Source organism: Periplaneta americana, chromosome 3 (genome assembly GCF_040183065.1).
Source record: "Periplaneta americana isolate PAMFEO1 chromosome 3, P.americana_PAMFEO1_priV1, whole genome shotgun sequence".
NCBI lineage: Eukaryota > Metazoa > Arthropoda > Insecta > Blattodea > Blattidae > Periplaneta > Periplaneta americana.
The window spans coordinates 133,415,920-133,437,987 of record NC_091119.1 but is presented as its reverse complement, the minus strand read 5'-3'; the positions used below and the strand labels follow the sequence as shown (position 1 = coordinate 133,437,987).

The following is a 22,068-nucleotide window of genomic DNA, read 5'->3' as shown; positions in this document are numbered from 1 at the left end:
TTAAGGAGAGTTAAATATTACTCATGACAGTAATATTTTATACTAAACTCTTTGCACAGTGATATGTCCATATCCGTACACCATTATTGCATAAATAATTTTAAATAGAGAAATATTCATTTCAATTTTAAATAATAATAATAATAATAATAATAATAATAATAATATTATTATTATTATTATTATTGTATCATCATCATCATCATCATCGTCGTCGTCATAAAAGTTCGAGAGCCGAAGTGGTAGCCACGCAAATTTGATTTCCGGAAACAAGGGATGGCATGTGTTGCTTGTTTTTGCCCAGTGCTATACAAGACGCTACTTTTCACGAGGTTCGCTTTGGAACTTGTGAGTAGGCTTTTTTATTATGCTGGTTTAAATAATAGTAATAATGTTAATAATGACATCATATTATCTTTTATGTAAATTATTCTGGAAGACATTCGACCAGCAGAATAATTTTGATCGGAAAATTTCGGTGTGTCGACTATAAATAATAAAAATGACATATTTACGAGACATGGATTTGTGATATTTCTAAATTTTTTTTTTCCTTATGTCACAGTGCATGAAGGTTGGCCACTAAAGGGAAACTAAGAGGTGGAACTTAAACTGAGAGGATTCAATCCAGCATCGGAACTGGAATCCAGTGTGGCTTAGTGGATGAAGCGTCAGCACGTAAAGCTAAAAACCCAGGTTCGAGTCCCGGTGCGGAGAGAATTTTTCTCCGCTCCACCCATCTTTCATCATATATTAATGCAGAATTCCTGCACGGGAATATCACATGTACTTCGGTACATCAGAATAATATATGAGTAAATAATCACTTACGATAGTGATTTAAGATGCCGCTCATTCCGTCGGATCCCGGCCACTTAGTCACTCGTTATGAGTGCATCTCTGCACATAGTGTGTTTGGGCATTGTGAGGGTTGGCCACTAAAGGGAAACTAAGAGTTGGAACTTAAACTGAGAGGATTCAATCCGGCATAGGAACTGGAATCCGGTGTGGCTTAGTGGATAAAGCACGTAAAGCGGAAAACCCGAGTTCGAGTCCCTGTGCCGGAGAGAATTTTTCTCCGCTCCACTCATTTTTCATCATATGTTAAAGCAGAATTCCTGCACGGAAATGTACTTCCGTACATCACAATAATTTAGTCCTTAAATTATTGTCTTTCGGAATGGATGAAAAGCGAAGTCTACAAATAAAACGTAAACACAAGAGACGGCTTGGTCACTCACATTATGAACATTGCTTCCCCCTTAAAAAAAACACAAGACTATCTCAGAACAGCTACACCTACTATTACCAAGAACATTCGCATTTTCTTCATATATTTTGTAAGGCTTCCAATCAAATCAATAAATGCAATCAATAAGCAATTCATCTATTCTTCATATCATCTGTAAGACGTTTTAGGAGTATGATATTCATACAACTGTAGTACAGTAGAGCGTCTCGTTTAGGCACAGTGAAAACGTAAACAAAGTGCTGGTAACGTGTGGGGGAGGACGAGCCGTATGATAAACACGAGGGATGCACAAGGCTTTAGTTATAACATTTATGACGGAGCATTAATTGAAATTAGTCTATATTTTCCAAAAACACACAAAACAAAAGAACACAAATTGCATAATGTTATAATATACACATTTTAACAAACAAGCAATTGTAAAGTTGAAATAATTCAATATAAAAAATCAAATTTTGCTACTTATATGTTGCTTTCAAGCAGCATTTTTTACGGTCATGAATTTAATTCTCTGTATGACCAACATAACAGGTAGTGTACCTGAATAAATTGAACTTTGCGAAGGGATAATTATGTTCAGGAAATAGTGTTGTCACTTCAGACCAATATACTGTAGTTTTGTTAATTCGGTCACAGAAGACAGTGATATTATGTTAGTCATATAGAGAACGAAATTCATGACCGTAAAAATGCTGCTTGAAAGCAGCAGCATATAAGTAACAAAATTTGATTTATTATATTGAATTATTTCAACGTTACAATTGAGGGGCTTAGAACAAAAAGCAGGTGACAGAAACCTAGTTTTGAGGAAATTACAGTTAAAGTTCTACATGCAATGAAATATTATACACTAGTTTGGTGAAATGATGCCCATATAGCAGCACTGCACAGTGTAATCACTTACCTGATTTTATCCCAAAGAAACATCCTTTTGGGCTATCACAACATGCACTTACCTCACTTTTTTAAATAATGTCACTTACCTGCTTTTTGTTCTAAGCCCCTCAATTACTAGTTTGTTAAAATGTGTATATGATAACGCTATGCAATTTGTGTTCTTTTGTTTTGTGTATTTTAGGAAAATATAATTTCAATTAATGCTCCGCCATAAATGTTGCAACTAAAACCTTGTGCATCCCTCGTGTTTATCGTACGGCTCGTCCTCCCCCTCACGTTACCTGTATTTTGTTTATTTTTTCACTGTGCCTAAACGAGACGCTCTACTTTATATCCACACTGATTAAACATTGCATATATGTTTATATGAACATTTTTACTCGGAATGGTCTATACTGCCAGCTCCTAAAATATTTACTATTCCTCCTAAAACACTCTGTATATATCTCAGCAATAATTTTATTTATTATTTATTAATTTACGTATTCATTAATGTATTTTATATACGAGTATTTATTTAATTCCGGCGACACTTTTTACTACTAAAATCAATAATTAAGAAAATTATGGAAATTTTGCTACTATAGTACAGGCAGAATCAATTGGCGGGTTTTTGGTCTGGTACGGAAACAACTCACTCCACACTTTCTCTAGCGGTTTATAACCTGAACAAAGAGACCTTTCTGTCGCTCCGTTCGAATGTTAGTTATTGACAAGTGCTTGTCTATGATAGAACTGTGCTACAGTTTGTTCATAAATGCAATATATCTCATAATAAACAGTATTTTTAAACAGCTACAGACTAATCATCCGAGTACTGTAATCGCTATCATGTTTCAATCGAGCCCTGATATCAGAAGCCTTACTAAAGGTGTTGTTTATCAGCTTCACTATTTCTTGAAAGACCTGTGAGGACATTAAAAATGTCGTATCATCAATGCAGTCACTGTGGCGCTTCTTTACGATCGGTCCAGATAATTTATGTAAAAGGGAGACGAATAGCAGTAAAATTATGATCCTATGGAGCCTAATTTTACATATATTTATTTAAAGAATACACGGACAGATATAGATAATATGGAATTTTACATTTAGAATAATGATAATATTTTATTGGATATTGTAACATTTTATTTTATGCTATATTAAGTTTATTTAAGACATTAACAATGGATTGTTGAAGACCATTATTAAGTTAATTTAATTTTTTTAGAAATTGTTCACGCAATAAGGTAAATTTCTTAATTGATATGCTAATTATATCTCTGCCAAATGGAGTATTATATTGTAGTCTACTACATGTTCTTGACTGCTAAATTTTTAGGAGCTCCAGTGTTAGTTATAATGTACAATACATTGAGTTTGGGAATAAAATATTATTAGGATCATAAAATGAAATATTATTTAATAACTTGTCAATAATACATTAACTTGAGTAGATATAACTGTGACTGGCGACTATTCTATCGACTTTTTTCATTGAATATATGCTATTTCAACACTTCTTGTATTGAATTGTTGATTGACTTCAATAATACAGACACATAAACAAGACTGAATGAAACTCACCGCATAGAATCAGAATAGTGCTAGTGCCCAATTTATAAAACGTTTATTTGTGTCATACAATATTTGTGTTATTTATTTTATTAAGCTAAGCCATTCGTAAGTGTGCTTTCATTACGAAACTCGTTCATGTTATAACAGTATACATATTCCACAATCAGTAAACACACATTAATATTTTGTACTTTAATGTTTAATTTTATCGTGATTTATAAAGTTGCTAAGTATACTGCATAAACATTATTTAGTATTTACTATTTCAAAACAACATTCTGAAAATACATAAATACAAAGTATTTGCGTAATGCTAAATATTTGATTTATATTAGGTATACATTACACTTTATTACATTTGTGAAATTGCTTAACTTGCAAAATATTATAATGATAATACTGAGTAAAGAACGTAGGCCCTATTTGTAATTACTACAAATCACGTTATTATTTTATAAGTTTTCCTGTAGTGAAAAAGTATCAATGGAGTTATTTGGGACAGGACCATACACCAAGCAGGTTCTGAGGGGTGTAGGAGTCGGGGGTACAGAAGTAGGGGTTCGCCAGACCCGCCGATTTCTTCTGCCCGTAGTATAAAGTATCTGCCCTGCGGTCACTTGTTTATCCAAAGCATCAGAGGATATAACGGGCCTCTCGTTCTGATTCCTTCGACAAGGTTCTCGATTGACAGAACCGAACGATCACGCACTAACGGAATGAGCCACTGTTATTTTGTTCTTAAATAATAGCGAAAGCAATGATCATATTAATGTAAATCACCTATTTACCTGTCTAAATAATTATCTTCAGTTATGATAACATACTTCCTAATACAACCTTTACCGTTGTTACTGTGGATTTTAACAATATAAAAATCCCGTAGTCCGTATTGATTTATGCTCTTATTCCACCGTATGACAACGTTGAAAGCTGTAATAGAATGGCTAGATACACGCGATTATAAAGTTCGTGTTGTGGTGTTCTTACGTAACGACACGTTCCTATCGAGTTTCATAACAATTCATTCATTTTTCCAAGAGTTACTCAATATACACATGCAAAAAGAATAAATGCAGGCATACAGACACAATGGTCTCAAAATGTTGTTTCTTTCTTAAAAGGGAAGTAAAAGACAGGGTACAGATTTTCAATTCCCGCTTGGTCTGATTACCTGGTTAGATTCTTCCGAGGTTTTCTCCAACCGTAAGGCGAATGTCGGGTAATCTACGGTGAATCCGCGGCTTTATCTCGCCAAATACCACCTAGCTAGCATCAATTCCATTCACAATAAATAACCTAATAGTTGATAGAGTCGTTAAATAACCAACTGAATAAAGACAAATTCCTGAAAACACGAAAAATTCCACTAGACACACAAACTAGGTCTATTACGTTGTACAAAGCTTAAACGAAAATCCGTTACAGTTCTCGCATACGATTCTGGTAGGATACAATGCTGACCAATGTATAGAAAACTGAAACTCTTACTGATCAAATGATTTAATTTCTGTATGTATTTGGATATCTATTAAAAAGAGATACCTAGGAATCTGTAATTGGTTTTCTTTTACACTCTAAAAATCGTAAACTTCAGATTTTACTACATTAGTGCCTAAGGAACGATTTAAGAAAGCTTGTGGAATTGTATGGAATTCAAAACTACATAATTATTGCTCGAAAATTATTTGAGTTTGAAGCAGAACACTTAAATGTTTCGTTTCGGAGTTCCATTCATATAAAATCCATACGACCAAGTGTATGAATCTAAAATAATAAAAAAAAAAAAAAAAACAGATCACAGAAACAAAATCAGAATTCAACAACAAATGGACTATGAGAGTTATACTGATACAACATATCTAACGGGTGTACGTTTGAAAACAGGTTTCGCTAGGACGGCGCCGTTCGAAAAGTAACATGACCAAGTAACAGCACGCTTAGCGATGATTAAACGCGTCAGCTTTCGGTAATAAAATCTCGCGACTCACATATTACATTACAGATGTAATTTATTGGCTCACTTTGTAAGTGCAAGGAGCTGTCGAACGTCCTCTGTAATGCACATTTCACATCTTTTGAAAATATTCCTAGACATACACTGGATTTCGCCTCTATCGACAGAATTGAACCTTAGGCACATGATCCGTTTCATTCAATTTATGAGAGATTGTTATCTTATAATTATGGCTTTAGTTTTAGAAATTTTGTCACTTTCCCAGCTAATGTAGTGGATACATCTGTCTGTTGAGCTAAGTATATTAACGAATTCGTGAGAGACTGTTCTAGCTTACAGCTTATACCACAGAACTTATTTCTTAGCCAAAAGGAAATTTATGCACCGCAACTTCTTTCTTATTTAAAAATAAACCAGTTTCTCACACTTTTCATTAAATTCCGGATTGCTGAATCGAATGGTTGTTGAACGCCAAGACATTTCGTTTGAAATAAGGACTGATACCTTTTATATGAGTTCTTCGTAATATAGGCTACGTATCATAAATGAAGATGAACTATTTTAATGTGTACTACATTGCCATTAACTAAACTGAACTGCACTGCTGGACGTAAACATTATGGGTGCTATTCATAGACATTTCGCAGCACGCGCTTCGAGTGTACTAAGCTAGCCCCGGCTATCCACTGGTTACTTGTACAGAATTCAAATCATATCCTATCGCTAACACTGGTTTATGAACACGAAAAACGCTGATCATCCACAGGAAATCCGCTCTAAAAATGTCTATGAATACGGCCCTAAAGCATTAATCTAATATAGCCCATATTTCCAGATATTAATAGGCGGGCAAAATATATATTCAAAATGTGGAAAATGGACACTATGAATGAAAAATCATATGTAAGCAGTTATACAAATTTATTCACAGGGATTAAAAAAAAACAATATAATTGGCACAATAACTTACATAACTGTGACAAAGATGACATTAATACGTATACCGGCCGAATGCCAGATCAATGTATTTCATACAAAAATTGAACTAACGGGAATACGCCTGGAAACAGATTTCGCTTAGTACGGTGCCCTGTTCAAAAAGTGACATGGACAAGTAAGTCCTCTTAGCTGTGATTCAGTGCGTCAGGTTTTGGCAATACAATCTCACGACTTAAACATTAGATTACAGATGTAAATTTTATTGACTTAATTTATAATACGTACTGACTCTAATGCATATTTTACATCTTTTAAGATTTCTGGACTGAAAGAAAGTCAGCTACTATACAGGTGAACCGCAAGAAATGTCATTAATTCCAGAGGGTTATTCTTTGAGATATTTCAAACAAAAAAGTTTCATTCAATTTTGCTCGTTTTTGCTTTCCGAGATAAAAATAGTTTCATATGAAGCATTTCATAGCGTGTTTTGGGAAAACCATTGATTTAATTCCCAATATGCTCAGTTAATTTAAGAGAGCAGTGTATTATGATAATAAATGGTTTAAAGAATTTCAGTTGTGTCCATTAAATGTGCAGAAATTAGATACCAACAAATATAACATTGTAAAGTTCTCTTTCGGGACGAAATGTTACATTTGTTCGTAACTCAACTGTTGGTCTGTTATTAAAAATCAGTTAGTCTTATTTTACTATTATTTGTGCTATTTTTTGTAACAGTATGAATGTTACAATACTTTTTGCATAAAATATTTAATAAATAACCAAATTTACTTCAATAGTTAATATCTCGAAAACATATTTTTGTCGGTTGGTCTCTTATTGCGTAACTCCGTCCAAATATGGATCACAAATTTGTGTCCACCACTGGAGGGTAAAGGCAAAGTTTTCACAATCATAGAACGCACAGGAAATGCCATGAGCGTATCAAACTTTTAAGAAGAATTCACTTGTTAAAACTACATAATTATGCTAAATATAAACTAAAATTCATGCAACTTTTCATCCAAATATTTGTTATTGAGATAAGACACGAATTACACGTAGATCTGCAGAAATGGTATCCTTGCACACACCAAGCCTTGGTTGGACGTCTACTAGTTCCCAGCCCAAGCTGTATTCTATGTTTCTATTACTCTGCGACTTAATTTCTTTAGCATTATCAGGTTGTTTGCACATCTTTGATAAATAATTGTTTGCTTGTTCTTATACAGAACTGCTATGTAATGCTCTTCTTCATTCGAATTTTTTTTACCTCTCCCTCTCTCAAATGTTTACAATATGTTCCCACTTTGCTTGGTCACTGTCCATTTCTTTCATTCTAAAATATCTTACGGTTGTATTAGAGTTTATATTAATTTAATGTGATGTATGACTTAAAGATTCCTTGCGGTAAAAATTAACCTTTGTTTGCTTGAGATACGAACAAAAATCACACTTTCTAAAAATCAATATGATAAAAAATTCAAAATAATATTATGGTTTAAATCATGCATTTACATCTGCTAGACTGATGACAAGGGTACAGACATTAGCTTGCCTAGCAATTACAGGGCCTGCCATGTATCTCGACTGAAGACTTTCATTAAAGTAGATTAAAGCTATATAAAAGTAATAATAATAATAATAATAATAATAATAATAATAATAATAATATATATTAATTAATTACTTAAATTAATTACTTAATTTAATTAATTACTTAATTTAATTATTTATTTATTTATTTATTTATTTATTCATTCTGGCAGAGTTAAGGCCATAAGGCCTTCTCTTACACTCTACCAGGGTCTTGAATGTGGAGTTCGCCAATGGAAAATGCGATAATTTAATGAAACTCGTACCAGATTCTAACCTCAAACACACCGAAGTTATAGGTCTACAGGGGTTCTCAACCTTTTGAAGATTGTGAGCACCGCCCACATGTAATACTAAGTGAGCGAGCACCATGAAATCGAATAGATTTAATAGGCCTATATGAATACAAAAATAAAATAAACAAGTAAATGAACATAATTTTTTTATTCGATGCAGTGGTATTTGACTGGAGTCATTGGCCATACAATGGCGATTAAAACTAGAATGAAAGATAGAAAACAAAATAAAGTGAATAATGTGCAAAGTGAAACTACGAAGAAGGGATGTCAGCACTGCTGCATTCTTTCTCTGGCCTCCCAGTATCTAACCACAAAGCTGACAGATGAAAGCGCTGGTCAAGTCTACGTTCATCAACGTCGATTAGTGTAACCACCAGTTAAAATTGCCACCTAATCCCTGGTTAAGCATTTTTACGGTGCATCGACCTCACTTAGAACTTAAATAGGAGGTTAACGGTAATCTCTAACTGGCCATATTCGAGTGGTTAAAGGAGATAACCAGTGATTAGTAGGCCAAGTAGAACAAAATGGCTGCCAGATCTACAGCTGATTATTTCGAAGACGATTATTACTGTGCAGTACTTGAATTACTTGGATAGAGAATTCTTATGAGGAATTAAGTGACAAAAATTTCAAGAGGGACTTCGTTAAATGGGTCACTTAAAATAACACAAAAACAGTCGTATTTCTCCTATGGATTGGCTGCTTATATTACAATTATATGAAACTGATATTTTCTTTAAGAGGGAACACTCGAGTATCTCTTTTTCTACATCACTGGCTGAACGAAGAGAGGTTATGGATTAATCTTAGGATAATGCACAGTTCCCTGGTATGAATGGGATCCTGGATCGTATACACATATTCGTAGTAATTTTCTTCATCCTTTCCCTTTATTGAGATTCCATCTTTTATATTACATATATAATATATTTAGGTATAGTAATAATTAAGTATATCAATACTTAAAACTCACTTTGAATATAATTATTTTTGCATTTCATTTTCAATTCTGTACGATTTTAACCTAATAGCATTGAAAAGCAAAGAAATGCAACTCGCAAAACATAACAGCGCTGAAAAAAAGAAATAAATGCAACGAGAAAATAAAGGACACATGTAGAACAGAGTAAGTGCAATCGTCGACTATTATATTTGCAGAGGAATGGATGCTTTCCTTTAGTTATTTTGTACAAACAGTGTATCATCATAGACTTTATGCTGGTTAATGAGGTGTCAGCTAACCCGGTTTAAGTAATCGGTGGTTATGAATGGTGCATGGAAATTACATTTTAACCACGGTTAGTTTAACCGTCGTTTCGTAACCTATGATTACTGCGTTTCTAATCAATGTTGATGCACTTCGCTATTAATGTGGCTTGAGTCCATGTTGTCTGAACATCCTCAGAGCATGCAATGGGGGCTGGATAGTACATCCAGGCGGTAGAGATGATTAGCCAGACAGTCATGACCTACTGCGGTGCGGAACGTCGCAACAGCTTCTCTTCTGGGCCATTTGGGGAGAGGGGAGTAGTGCGTCCTTCCAGTGTCTATCCTTAGTTTGTTCCTCCAAACTCTTATGGAAACACTGTCTCACTCGACTTCTTATATTTGTAGATGCTCCATGGAATGACAGCATGTTAGGATATGAAAGGAGGATAGTTGTTCCTTTCTTTGCCAGAAAGTCTGCTGCTTCATTCCCGGCAATACCGCAGTGAGAAGGTATCCAGTGCAGATGTACTGTACAATTTTATTTATTTTCTTGATGTCTTCTCTACACTGTTGAATGTCATCATTAGCTGGTTGTAATAAGTAGTTTCCAACTGCAGATATCGCTGCTTTGGAGTCACTGAGGAGGACAATGTTTGGAAATGGGAAGGACCAGCATAACAGTTGTTTCACAGCAGTACAGTATTGGCTCTTACTTCTCCATCAAAAGGTGTATGGTTGTTGCCTAGAGTGAGATACGTAGAGAACAGTTGGAAATGGATTCCGGCTCCAATGGGCCCGTATTTTTCTATTTGGGAGCCGTTAATGTATACATGCAGCCATTTTTTTTTGTGGGTAGCGGATTTGTAATGTTTCTAAGGCAGAAACACGGAGTACTTCACTACATTAGTCCTGCTTATTTTCTATTGCAATAAGATCTAGTGCATAGTCAATATGATATAACGCAAGTTGGGTACAATGATAGACTCACCTACTCGTAGTGTACCCTGGAAATGTTTATAATAAACGTATAAGTAGTCTATCACCTAAGCAGAAAAATCAATAAACATAAATACATTTTGAAAAAACTCACCTGAGTAATGATATTCTTGAACTTGAATGTTACTCCGAATTTCAGTTATGACCAAGGAGAAGTCTACAAATAAAGAGTCCTACAGATATGACTTCGTAATTATTCGTGATCTTGTTTTGTTCTTGAGGTATTTCATAAATGAAGGGTACACGGGAAAAACGATCAAGGTCCATCAAAAATCGAAATTGAGTTAATAATGCCATCTTATAGTGGAAAGGAAGTACTATCATGTGGTCTAGCTAGTAATAAGAAATAATCGTTCTTGACATTCCACTACATCAATTTCTATTAAATACACACATAACAAAGTATTAAGTGCTTAAACTTTAAAATTCGTTTTTCTCGAAACTTTCTAAAATGAACCTTGATCATTATTCCCGTGTACCCTTCAAATGAGAAAGTTTCTTTACATAGGTAGGTTGTCCCGAACATAGGCAGACATTTGAGAGAAAAACTTAGCAATATTTTGAGTCTTTTTGTATCTTCTATTCTCCAAAGTATATGAATTTCTCCTTTTAAAACAAATATTTCAGCGCTAAGGAGGACTGTAGATCTATAAATTTAAGTTTAGCACAAGAACTCACAGTGTTCTCTTGAATAATCTTGATTTTTCTGATTAAGTTCACACTGAACTGAAAGGCATTCTACATTGTGAAATACGAGATGGCCTGTAAGGTTCCTATGATATTATAATAGACGGATAGGAACACTATTTGTTCCGGCTCATATAATGAATTTAAAATTGAAAAAAGCACTTCCGGAACGTTCGTGCTCGCGAGCACTTTTTTATTTGCATGACAAGGGCACCAAATACCATTAAAAGAGCACCAGGTTGAGAACGCCTGGTCTATATCATAAGATATTTTTATAAAAATAAGTAAATAAATAAATACAATATGAATATAATTATTAATTAATGAATGCATGACACGATGTTGTCATCATTCTATGGTCTTGAGCCACTTTTCAGTGTGGTTTGTTATCCCCCGATGGTACCAGTTTCTGGTTGTTCATGTAAAGAATTCAGTGATACAAATTCCAAGAGATTCCAAGTTTTTTTAAATTTTCCCACGCAGGAAGTGGACCATGGATCGAAAATGACGGTAATCAGAAGACGAAAGATCAGGGCTATGTTTGGTAATAAGGATATGCCGCAGAAATATATGGGTAAAATGTATTTTACATCTTTCGGTTTACATTGATTTATCTTCCCTGGTTCCACGTACTTCTTCTGAATGCTGTCACTGTACTGTAATGTCCTCTTCTGATCACATTTAATTGTGAGAATTCTCCAATCAGTGTGCTTTTAATAAATGCAAATCGCACTCCCAATAAAACAGTGTTGTAACTCGAAAAATTGTGATTTGCAATGATATGCTATTTTCTAGTTCCTGCATACAAACAAATTCATCTTAATTTAGCTTGGTAACAACAGAAAATGAGTCATAGTGTTTTGTTTAGTTTTATGGTCTACTTACCATGATTTTACATACTTATTTGTCTCAAGTTTGAAGTCCACGAAACAGGTTTAATAAATAGTTAGAAAACATGAAATGGGTGAATAGGTAAAATTTCTACATATTCATACGTAAAATTTAATGGAGATTTATATATTTTACTTGTTGGAAAAAACAAAACTTTACATAAATTGAGTTACCAGTATATATTATATACACAATTTTAAAGACAAAGTTTGAAAACGTATTTGAATTTAAAATTGTGACAATTTAAAATACATATGTAACTGTAACCACTGTAACGTGAGTTTTATGTATTTCAATATTTTAGTTAAATAATGTAGACTTATTTATAACCTAAAAATTTTTTCAACAAGTAAAATACATAAAATTCGTGAGTCATTATTACATATTATTATAACACCAATTTGATGGTTTACTATAAGAGAAAACAAAAATTCCACTATGTAATTTAGATATCATAGAAGCAAGTTGTATCTGATGATGCCGTAAAAGGCGAAAACATTTATACATTATTTATATTTAACATGTATTAACAAATGTTAATATTAAATTAATAGGTCATAAGATTGAACATTTTAACGTTATTTATTGTATTTAAGTACATGGAGGTCGAAGACTTCGATCCGACACTATTCTCTCCACTGTATCACTTGTAAATTGCTGACCCTGACGCGAAATAATAATAATAATAATAATAATAATAATAATAATAATAATAATAATAATAATAATAATAATAACAATAATAATAATAATAATAATAATAACAATAATAATAATAATAATCATCATCATCATCATCATATCCCTCATGTCTTAGACCCTGCAGGATCTGTTACGGTCTCATGCCAGCGCTTGCGTGGTCTTCCCAATTTCCTCTTTCCTCTTGGTACATAAGTAAGAATCTGTTTAGGCCATCGTGTGCGATCCATCCTTTCGTCATGTTTTCTCCACTGAAGTCGATATTGTTGAACAAAATTAACTATAGGAATCCATTTTTAGTTCCCGCAATATGTCCACATTTTTACAGTGTTCCAGCAAAGAGCATCCCGCTGTTCGTCACATGAACCTCATTTCAGCTGTCGTCAGCCTTTGCTCATCAGCTTTTCTGATTGTCCATGCCTCGCTACCGTAAGTGAGGACCGGTCGAGCTAGTGTTTTATATACCTTTAGCCTTGTATGTTTCTGAACATGGGATGATTTGAAGACTGTGTTAATTACGCCAGTGATTTTTATAAATTTAGATATTTTGTTTGACATATCTTCATCAGTGATGTAAGAGAGGTTATAACCTAAATAGTTAAATGAATTAACACGTTCAATTAAAGTATTATTTATCATGATGTTACTTGGAATTGGGTTCTCTCCTGAAAATGCCATGACTTTCGTTTTCTTTTTTGAGATTTCCATATTGAAATCTGAGGCAATTATTTGCAAATTATAAATGGCTCTTTGTAAAGCTTCCTCTGTTTGAGCGATAATAATCTGATCGTCGGCAAACATTAGTGTATCAAGAACTGTGTTTCGATTAATTTGAATTCCAGCATGATGACTTTGTCGCCAAATGTATAAAATATGGTTCATATATATAATAAACAACAGAGGGGAAAGACCGCATCCTTGTCTAACACCTTGGTAGATGGAAGTCCAGCTAGTAGTTTCGAGTTCAGTTCTTATGGCAATTTAATTTTGTTGATATCAAATATAAATGGAGAGAATGATTTCGTTTGGTACATTTTCGTAGCGTAAAATCTCTAAAAGTTTACTTCTATCAACTCTATCAAAAGCTTTTACGAAATCAATAAAAGCTAAGTGGGTTGAAATATTAAATTCTCTGTGCTTTTCAATTAAAATCTTCATGGTGATATAGCTGTCACAACATGATCTTCCTTTTGGGCCATTCCATATCAAATCAACAAGGCGCTCAACCCGACCGACTCAGATTTCTTTCAAAATTTGAGGGTTTGTTTTACCTGCCACGCTAACTAAAACTGCCGGGTTTCATATGTCCTGTGCTTTTCGTTTTCTGTCAGTGGCGTTTCTTCAAACATGAAGAAAAATCATATTTTTGTAAGCACGCCGCTTCAATTAAAATTATATATCTCAACAACGTCTCCAGATAAATTTACAAAAATTGGGTGATACATTCTTAATATGTGATAGTTCTTATTGCTTATATTGTTTTCTGCATGTATTCAATTATACTAAAAAAAATGGTGAAACAATTTTCATATATTCATATTTAAAAATGCGGGGGTTCTATTTTAAGCAAAAAAAATATATAGTACGCCTCAATTAGTGATATAATGAACTGATAAGTTTCAACTTGGAATCATCATAGGTTACAAAGATAAAAATTATTATGTCACTGCAAGCGTAAGCTAACCGTATAAGTCGCGATAATTATGTCCCACACATTCGTTGTATTTAATTATATTTGATCATATTCTTGAATGTCACTATGTAATTTAACATGCAGTACATAATTCGATTTTTTTTAATTATTACCTCAAATAAATTATTGTCACATGGATTTTGTTAAACCTGAAGTTTTGTAAGAAATGCTTATCTTTCATTGCTGAGATGAAATAGACTGATCATCTTTCCAGACAGGATGCTGCGTTGATTCAGCTGCATTTTAAAACTGCTTAGCAAGTATAATACCCATCCTAAACAGCAGGACTGTATGAAACTTGTGTTCCAGGCACTGCAGTGGATTTTGCAAATCGAAGAGCAAGCATTTTTTCCTCTTCAGTATAGCTTTTTTCAGTCACATAAACTGTAGTAATGTTTGGGAGATGATCCCTTGTCCAGTCGTACAATTCCCTAGGTGTAGTTATTTGTTTATCGGATGGTCTCTGCAAACTAGCACAAGCCGCAAACCTTTTAAGTGTCCCACCTACAACGTCGCATGCTCTTTTGCCATGCTATATGCAAAAATAATGCAATTCTGTTGGAAATCCAAAATCTTCTTCATGTAATGTGAGGTTCAGGAAATTTTTTCCTATTTTTATACTGAGCAGAGAATCCATCGTAGAAATACATAATTTTTGTGGTGAATTACAGATGTTTGTTTTAATGACTCCATTAGATATTTTTGAAACAGATGTACAGCTGTAGTGTCTTATTTCGGGCAGTGTGAAATTATTACCAGATTTTTAATAGAGACCGTATCGGATGACGATTCGTTATAATATATTACGAAAGTATGAATGGTTGTCTGCACATTAGTCCTGTGATATGACTGAATTTCATCTTCGATTACGAAATAGTTTTCAGCGAAGTCGCATAATACAAGAAGCTGGCATGGCTGTAGAAATGATTTCATATCACGTAGAAACTTACTTTGTTCAGATGATATAAATGATTGAGTCAGTAAATCACCAAGTTTCTCCAAGAGACAGTCGAAAAATTTGTCTGTGTGTTTCATTATGGTCTCAAGCGTTGATCGGTCAGTCATCATCCACTGCTTGTAGATCACTGATTCACTGAAGTTTTATTCGAAACATTTCTCGAAACCCTCTCTTATTTTGAAGGACATTCTGTACATTTCCTGAACAAGAAATTTATATGAGGATGATTGCACACCATAGTAGCCAAGAAATGTTGATAAGTTGGAAGATATAAAGAAAAATTTTCTAGAAATCCACATAGACCTGAAACTTCAATAAATTGCTTCCAGCATAAGTTTTACATTCTGATAAGGACATAAACACAGACAGTATAGTTCCACTAACTCCAGCTAGAATACAATTTCTTGGTCTAAGAGCTGAAAATTTGGAGAATATTACCTTCATTTCAGGGTTAGAATTTTTAAACACTGCATATAATTCATTTCTGCTCATGTGATTTACTCCCTGATTCTTTAATCACAACAAATATTTCTTACCAGGCATCATTCTGCTTATCTCGTTGGAACAACAGAATTCTTTAACTTTACCGGCAACAGCCGCGAGCAAGGGTTTTCCAGGTTTCGGATTTGGTGAACACAAAATTCCCTTTCCCTTTGCCAGGACTTTTGCTTTCCGAATTATATATTCGAAAGCTGAAAGAAACTCTTTTTTATATTATTTATGCTCCAGCTTTTAGGTAGTAGAGTTAAAATGGTGATTTTCTCACTTTTACCTGAATTTTGAAAATTTTCCTGCAACTGAGACAAAATTTCAGAATCAGAAAGATCCTGGTTCCTCAGCTCTTTAATATCGAAGACTTTATCTTTTACAATATTTTCAAATTTCTGTCTCTTGTATTTCTCTTGTTGTAGCCTTTTTTGTTTAATAAGGAACACACCTTGGTCAAAAAGACTTGTATTTAATTAACTTACATTTGCTGTAGAATCGACGTATTCTTCATTACTAGAGTCATTCTGAGGATTCTGCGTAATAGCATCATATTATATATATTTTTTTCTTTGCGACACATAGGGCACACCTTTTGTTCCTGTTTTAAATCAGGAAATACATTAAGTATCCACGATATAACACTTTTTAAATTGTTCCTCTAATTACAATGCCCTGATTTCTCGAAGGGATTGCAGCAAACATAGGTCTATAACTTAAAACGCGACTCCATTACATTGCACAAAACTATCACATACTACAAAAACTAACGACACTGCACTTGAAACAGATCGCGCGTTTTGTATAAATTGAAGACTGTATAAACTGCCACTCATGGCAGCCTGACAGATCGATGACGCAGATAATCAGACAAGTACACACTCGCGCGCATGCAGTGTTGGTGTAAGATGGGTTTAAGTGCTACAAACCAATACACTGATATATTTTTTTACTGATATTCCAGAAACATTTCCAAAATGAAACTTACACCAAGGGGAGAATACTCTTACCTCTATAACATACATTTTTCGAGAAATGTTTTATGACCCGCATTTATAGATATTCAATGTTAAAATGTGTTTCACGTGACCATTCAATAAAGAATTCATTACTTTGATGCAAACCTATTTTTATTGAAAGGTATGATCCCTTAGCTTTAAAATAAGCCCAAGTTTAAGATTCTACCTCAATTAGAAGAGAAGTTATGAATTATTTTTGTTGACGTAGTATGCGACATTTTTACATTTTTTCTCATATTGACAGAATTGCTGTATGGATATCGTGCATTATTGAGGGTTAAAATTTTACATAATTAATTAACTTAAGGTTCTTTACCATTCCACCAAATTTAATGAAAATCTGAGGTGATTGGGTTGAAAAGTCCACTTTTTTGTGTTGATTTGACATGGAATGGCCCTTTTCGGAATCCATTCTGTTCTTCAGTGATTTTGTCTTCGTAAAGATGTGATATTTTATTTTTGATTATGGCTGTATAGATCTTATATCCAGAATTGAGAAGACTTATACCCCTGTAATTTTCACATAATTTTTTGTTTCTTTTCTTATAAATAGGTACTACAATGGCTTTTTGCCACCGTTCTGGGGGTTGTGATCCCACCCATATATTGTTTAAGAAATATAAAAATCTATAGGTAAATTCTTCTCCAGTGTATTTAAAAAGCTCGAAATTTAAATTATCTTCGCCTGGGGCTTTCCCGTTTTTTAAACGTATATATACTTCAATGAGTTCATCGTAAGTAATAATATCTGTTGTGTTGTTGTTGGAAGTCTTTAATGTAAGAAAGATGTTTTGTGAAACCATATATTTTTAAAGTAATCAAGTAGAGATACGTTAGGAATAGGGTTTGGAACAACATTTTCTTTTATCTCCGAATTTATTTTCTTTAAAATTTTGAAAGTTTTGGGTCTTGGTAATGTTAAATCTCTTTCTAATCTTGAGACGAAATCATTCCATTTCTCTCTGTGTCGCTTTCTTGTTTCCCATTTTGCAATTGTTCTCTTTCTTTTATAATCAATTTCATCTTCACGTTTTTGTGTTTGTAAAAATCCTACCTAATTCCCAACCTCACCTTCACGTGGTGCAACCTGTTCCTAAACAGACGAGGCTCTGGGGACTGAGTCACAGCGGTATAACTGTTCCAACACATATGGAGGAAATGCCATATAAATGCCTGTCCAGAAGGCTATTAAGGTAGCAGCCCTACCACTGGACTACTGTGCGACAGGCTTGTAACCTATCCACAGGAACTCTATATTACATTCAAGTCTCATAATATTAACGGCCGGAATGCAGAATCTGTTGACAACTAATAATAATAATAATAATAATAATAATAATAATAATAATAATAATAATAATAATAATAATAATAATATTATTATTATTATTATTATGAGATAGTACTAATATTTATTCAGAGACAAAACAGAAATTAATATGCAATGCACAATACCAGGAAACCAAAAATATTAAGTAGGGAAGGAGGGGCAAGACTGGGTAGCTTACAAAAAAAACGCAATATTTCACTGACCACAACATTTATTGAAGAGCAATTTATTTTGAATTATTGTGACCTATATTGTGCATAACATTATTTTGTCATTTAAACCTTTATTGTTAGTGACCAAATACTACTTTTATTAACAAAAGCGTAACTTTACAAAATACGGTTTTGCCTCATAGGTTGGGGCACAATCGGGTACAATCGTTTTATGTATTAACACTTGTCACCCTCAAAATACTTCATGGCTTTAGGGGGGAGCCAACCTGTACAATGTTCATGGGGCAACAATGAGCCCAATCATTGTTTCATTGTATTTTTCCTAGAAATACAAGCACTGACTATCATTTGAATTGTCACACCCCTTTTAATCATTGAAGGCCCCAAACTTAGAAGTCAGTGATTTCTTACACTGAGATGATGATTTACGTGATGGTTTGTTCTTCATAGCTGTCATCTTTAATTAATATTAGAGGAGAAAATTTCGTTCCGGCGCCGGGGATCGAACCCGGGTCCTTGGTTCTATGAACCAAGCACTCTATCACTGAGCTACGCTGAAGTTCAATCCACAGCACCGGATCGAATCCCTCTCCTACAGTGTTTTTCCCTTTGTGGTCTGACTCCAAGTTTGACATGTATGTTGACATTTTTTATTAAGTCAACTGCCATTATACAAGAAGCGCACTCAGTTGAGTGACTTGGTGGCCGGGATTCCACAGTAATATGCACTGTTGCTCGAAGAATCTACGTAAAGGTTTATTTTTGGGTCCTACAGAATAAATGTGTTATGGTAACTATTGATATTAGAAGAGAAAAATTCGCTCTGGCATTTGGGATGTAGAACCAAGGACCCAGGTTCGATCCCCAGTGCCGGAGAAAATTGTTCTCCTCTAATATTAATTTTTAACGTAACAGACGTATTCTGTAGGACCAAAAAATTAATCTTTACATAGATGTCATCTTTAAGCTGTTTTTGTATGATGATCCCGTTAAAATAGCTGTCCTCCCATGGGGTCTAACAGAAGTTGAGATCTGTCTTAGGACACATGAAACTGGTTGGACATCTTTTGGTGAAACTGCAAAACTGTAATGAGAAGAAGGTGAAGTGTGCAGATCACCTGATACTTGGAAAGAACATGAGGTTTCTTGTTCCACAGGTGGTGCAGATTCCACTGCTGTCTGGGGTGGATTCTCAGAAGCATTAAATTCTTGAGGTGGCTCTATTTCTGCTTCTGTCTGGACACAGGACTGTGAAGTTGATATTGATGGCTCAGGGGAAAATTTCATCCTTCGTTTTGTTGTTTCGGATGGCATGAAATCAGCATCAGTGAAGATGTCTTGGTTCTTTGGGAATATCCTGGTTCTGGCGAAGGAAGACATTACTGTCTTAACAGTTGAGGCTTCAGCATAAGCCAATCCTAAAATCCTGGCAATCTGTAGTTGAGTCACAACTCTACCAGGATTATTCTTGAGCCACGTCTTCACCTTCCAACTGTGATATTTGCTGAAGGTCCCATAGAACCCACATCTAAAGGTTGCAACTTGTGGGTAAAATGTGGAGGAAAACATAGTATTACCATTCCATTTTCTCGAGCAATATCAATTGCTTCGATATTTTTGGTATGTGAAGCATGTTCATCTAGTAGAAGCAGAACAGGACGATCCTTGGATGGTTTCACACAATGTATGAAATGCTTTAGCAACTCAACAAAGACCTATGTCTGCATCCATACGCTAGGATGACATGTTTCTGCTGTTCCGTATTTCATTCTCCATCTTGGGAAGATCGAATATGATGGTACCTAATGTCCAGCTGCTGAGAAACACATGACAGTTGTGATAGTCTGCCCACTTTCCATTCATGTTAAGCAGCCAACTTACCTTCTACCATGAAGAGACACAACTTTACTATGAGACTTTCGAACAGATATCGTCATCATCATCACCATCATCAGTAGCTCTACAGTCTCGGCTTCTTTCAGGATCCTTCGCCATGAGTCCCTATCCTTGGCCGCCATCCACCAGTTCTTAACTCCAAGCTTTCTGATGTCCGTGATACAGTCCTTGCGACCGAAGTCTAGATAGTCCAACTCTCCTCTTCCCTTCAACCTTGTACTCCATAACTCTCTTCAGTATCTCATTCTCTTTCAACCTCTTGACATGTCCTGCCCATCTTAGTCTGGAGACCCTAATTGAACGTATCATGTCGAAAGATTTGTATAGGCTATATAACTCCCTGTTACTCCTCATCTTCCATGTATATCCATCATTAACGGGTCGAAAAATTCTTCGTAGGGCCTTCCTCTCAATTACGTTTAAGCGTTCAATATCAAATTTTATCATGGCACATGTCTCGGAGGCATACATAAGTACTGGTTTAACGACTGTAATGTTTTATAAATTCTACATTTAATTCCATGAGAAAGCAAACTTGATTTGAAGTGTTTCTGTAGACCAAAATAACTTTTATTCGCAAGCTGGTTTCTCAACTTAATTTCTTCTGTGATGCTATTAGTATTGCTTACTAGTGATCCGAAGTAGATGAAATTCTATACTTTCTCAAATTTGAATTCGTCAATGGTAATATGAGTCTTAGTTGCTCTCTGATTTCTACCTACTATCATATACTTGGTTTTTTGTTCGTTAATTTTTAGACATCCAATCTCATCAACATTATAAATATTTGTGGGACCAAATCTATACTTGTCCAACTGTCCACAAAGTAAGGAGAAAAAACTGTGAAACAGCTACTCTGTTAAACTCTGCCTCTTAAGAAAGTTCTTGAGCCAACCCAAACTTGCAATTTTCTCTTCATTACTGAAGTTGTGTTTTATGTTGTTCTTTACAGTAATCTGGTATGCCAGACTTCGTAAATCTCTCGTTGAAAGACCAATTAACCTTGATTACATTACATGGACGTAATCAACGATCTCTTGTTTCTGTTCAGCAGTGAATATTTGTTTAAAATGCCCCATACCTGAAAGAAAAATTAAGAAATCAGCTGGATTTTTAACATGGTAACGTGAGAATAAAAAATCAGCATTAGAATTATGACCAGTATACTAAAAAAAAAAAATCTAAGCTCTGTGAGGCAAAAGCATATTAAGGGCTAGGGCCACTCGAGAACATGTACCAAATATCGCGGATTGATGTCGTCTGGTCTGCATTATGCAGCCTCCAGCCGTTAATCTCAACTTCCTAAATCGAAGCCACTTTTCTTTTCTCACAAAGCTCAATGGACCCCATTGTAGACCATACCTACCAAAGAATTATCCCTTGACTAAGGAGAAATCCCTTGGCTCTGGCAGGAATCGAACCCGGGACCTCTAGATTCGTAGCCAGCAATGCGACCACTATACCACGAAGTGTTCATAAGCTATGCTACAGTCATTTAATGAATAAATCCATTAAATTAATTAATAGGCGT

General features: G+C 34.5%; 1 protein-coding gene and 1 non-coding gene across 2 annotated transcripts in view; both read right to left on the bottom strand.

Annotated features, from left to right (window-relative positions):
• The window catches only part of LOC138696553 (sushi domain-containing protein 4-like), a 251,114-nt gene that overhangs the window by 204,848 nt on the left and 24,198 nt on the right, over positions 1-22,068 (bottom strand). The window lies entirely within an intron of this gene.
• On the bottom strand, positions 19,129-19,200 carry TRNAM-CAU (transfer RNA methionine (anticodon CAU)). Its single transcript has one exon. It is a non-coding gene; the product is annotated as a tRNA-Met (tRNA).